General features: G+C 41.3%; 1 long non-coding RNA gene across 1 annotated transcript; it reads left to right on the plus strand.

Annotated features, from left to right (window-relative positions):
* Positions 1–832: 832 nt before the first annotated feature.
* Positions 833–1979, plus strand: LOC134298086 (uncharacterized). The gene is made up of 2 exons (XR_010005060.1): positions 833–1361; positions 1445–1979. It is a non-coding gene; the product is annotated as an uncharacterized LOC134298086 (long non-coding RNA).
* The last annotated feature ends 1507 nt before the right edge of the window (positions 1980–3486 follow it).

Raw genomic sequence — 3486 nt, forward strand, 5'->3', positions numbered from 1 at the left:
AGATCAACATGTACAGTTCCAGCAGGAAAGTAACAGCACTCCATGCAGTCATGCTGGTCACATGACCTAGGAGGTGTCTACAGATAATGCCAGCCCTTCAGCTCAGAAATGGATATGAGCACCAACCCCCAGAGTTGGACACGACTAGACTTAATGTCAGGGGAAAACCTTTACCTTTACCTAGAAGGGGTGTGGGGCTATTCCACTGGAAGTGTTTTTTCTGGTACCACCATGTTTCCCATCCTTGCATTAACTCCTCCCTCCACCCCCCTTAAAAAAAAAAACCTTTACTGATATGCAGGGATAGAAAATGGAACATGTTTGGTCCATTATGATCCCAGATGGTGACTCTGAGGACAGACTTTTTGAAAGATGGTTCATATAAAGAAGAATTCCTCTGAACATGAGAATAATGTTCCTATTCGAAGTTGAAGTAGTCCTTTCCAAACTCAGGTTTTCCATTTTAGCAATTAGGTCAAGAGCACTTATTCCTCTTGCCATATTCCTGATTTTCATTTCTCCTTCTTCTTTTCAAGAGCAAAAGTGACAATGTGTGTTTCAATTTTTACTCTCCGAACCAATCTTACTCATCTCTCTTTCTGAATATCTTTTCTCTGGCTCAGTTTTTAAAAATAATCTGCTTGACATGTGCTTCAAAAGGATAGTGTCTCCTAAAACATTTTGACTTGTATGTAGTCTTTACTTTCGTTTCACAGAGATTCTTGACAATGTACTGTAAGACGACATTCTATAGTAGACCTCTTCAGTCTAGTGTCATAAGTTCTGCAAAAACCAATACAAAGTTAACCATTATGTAAATGGAAACTGTTATGGTTGAGCCTTATGGCTCCGATACTGGGAGACGTGGTCGTAAGACTCCTCGAGAGTCAGACTCTCTTGAGGAGCGAGAAAGGAAACGGCTGCGGGACTTATTTGCAGAACCAACAGACGAAGACTCCTTTGAGGGTTTTACCGAGGGATTGGAGGAAGAGGTGGTTAGCTCAGAGGAGGATGACATGGAATGGACTGGTGTGAGGGAGGATTTGGGTCTCACCGGCAATGATAGTGTGGGAGGCGACTGGCGGGTTGCAGGATCGGATCCGTGGACGAGTTGGAGGGATGGAACGGGATCCACAGCTGGGGATGCTGTGGGGCGTAGTCAAAGGTGTTTTAGCTCTGATGAGGATGATGATGAGGCACCTGGAATTAGGGTAACAGCTGACAGCGATGAGGAGTTGTAAACTGGCATAAAATGGGGTTTTGAATCCAGGTCTAATTGCGTTGGGCAAGGTAATCTGGACGAACGCTTGGGCTCTTGTTGGGAATTTCCTGAAGACGGGTGTGTTTCGCTTGCTGAATACGTAAGTTACCAAGGACACTGGGCATAGACGGCGGGAGGAACTGTGTGGGCTTTTGTTGTACAACCTGTGTTTAATCTTATTAGCTTGGACCTCCGTCGTCTTCTTGACGGACATTAATTGCCTACTCTGGATTGACGCTGGACGGACTGACTGACTACGACCTCGGACTACCCCTTCTGTGGCTTTCGGTGGAATTGGTGAATTAAAGACCTCTGTACCTGGCTTTCGACCTCGGACCGGACTGGGACCCTGCTGACCGTTGCTTCCCTGATTGATGTGCTTGGATCCGGATCCCGTTTGTTGCACGGAGGAGTAACAACCTTAGTTACTCATTTGCAGCTTTCGAGTAGCAGAGAGGAATCTGCTGCCAGCTTTTTATGTTTCTTTGAGTCTTTGTTTATCAACTTTTGTTTGTTTAAATTGCCGGGCTGAAGTAAGCATTTTCTGTTTAACCCGGATTAAACTCCCGTTTAATCCGGTTTATCTTTTGAACCGCTTTAGGTATCAGCGGAGTCTTTTTTGTGTATCTTTTACACTGAAGGCAAGTGTTTGCCTAGTCCTTTGTTTCATACGGGCACTTTTTAGTTCTGTAACTTTAATAAACTGTGTTGAACTTTATCTGGTGGCGTTCTGTCTGTGACAGAAACCTAATGTTATTATTAGCTGATGCACCAGAAACTTACATATATTGGTTTTTTCTACTGTAGAGGATGAATATATGCTCTAGTTAATCTGCACTCTGTTTCTATTTTGTAGCAACCATCTCCTAAAGACTCCTATTCAATGCAGCATACCAGCCATCAGTTTTTCCCATTGGTCATATCCTCAGATTCCATGTGACCTAAGTTCAAAACTCTGAACTTATTTTGTAATGGAGTCAAAGGCAAAATTGGTTTTGTTTAGCTAATCAGAAAATCTGAAGAAGCTGCCTGTGTATTATTTTTCTGGAACCTTTCAAGTGATTTTCTATGAAAGTAGCACTTGTGGTAATGTTGATTAATGCCTGGATTCTAACTAGATATATGTGCATTGGAGGTTACTTCTGAGATTCTAACAGTGATAGAGTTTGTCTACCCATAAGAATTTGGGTGAAAATTATGTAGCCCAGTAACCATGCTTCAGGCTGTTTCACCAGAGACCACACTATGTGTGGTGGTGGAAATGTCAGCCAGCTATTTCCTATTGATTCTTGCTGATATTACTTGGTGAATGGGGCTGTGGGGTGGAGGACTTAGGCCAGGAGGCACTATGTAGGTCTGCAACTACTGTGGTTATGTATTTGTGGCATGGGGGTGGAGGGTGGAAATGAGTGTCTTCTTCACACCCAGCCAGTCTGATATCTATTTTTAAGAAAAACATGCAAAGAGATCAAGAACAACATCTAATAAAGAAGTTCTTGTCACAATTCTTCCTCATACAGAGGTCACTCATGTAAGTTCAGGATAGAATCATGAGGCAGGTGCTAGGAACAGACCCCTATCAATTGAAGTGGTTTCTGCCCTGTAAGTGGGGATTGGGTCCTAAATATTTTCTAAAATAGGGAATGTGTAAGGATTATGAATGTGAAAGAATTACCAATGCTGTAACTGAAGGTTACACATTCATAACTCCCTTTGTGAATTCAAGCCTAGGATTTATATTTGGATAAAATATGTATATGTAACACTTGGTTCAGCTGAGAAGGTGAGAAACACTAAAGAAGAAATTGTACTTGCTCCAGAGAGAAAGCCAACTATAGTTTAGTCCAGAGAGGAAGCCAACTATAGTTGACAATCATAGGGATGATGAGTCCCTTCTCACTTCAAATTAGTCCATATCATTTTAATAAATAAATTTAGGAAGGGATGGGAAAGAAAATTCCTTACACTGAACTTCGTATCATTTGTTTCTCTATTATATTTTATTGAGGGTTTACAGGTTGCTGACAATTAGTGCTAGTAAGCAGCAAGAGCACTAGTGGTTTTTTGGAAGGCAGAGCTAGCGGAAGAAACTTTGGGAAAATGTACATGTACACTGCGTATAAAATATGCAGGCTAGTTGGGGGATTTTATGTTTTGAAAATGTTTGCATTAATAATAATAATAATAATAATAATAATAATAATAATAATAATAATGCAAGGAAA

This window comes from Anolis carolinensis, chromosome 3 (assembly GCF_035594765.1).
Source record: "Anolis carolinensis isolate JA03-04 chromosome 3, rAnoCar3.1.pri, whole genome shotgun sequence".
Lineage (NCBI taxonomy): Eukaryota > Metazoa > Chordata > Lepidosauria > Squamata > Dactyloidae > Anolis > Anolis carolinensis.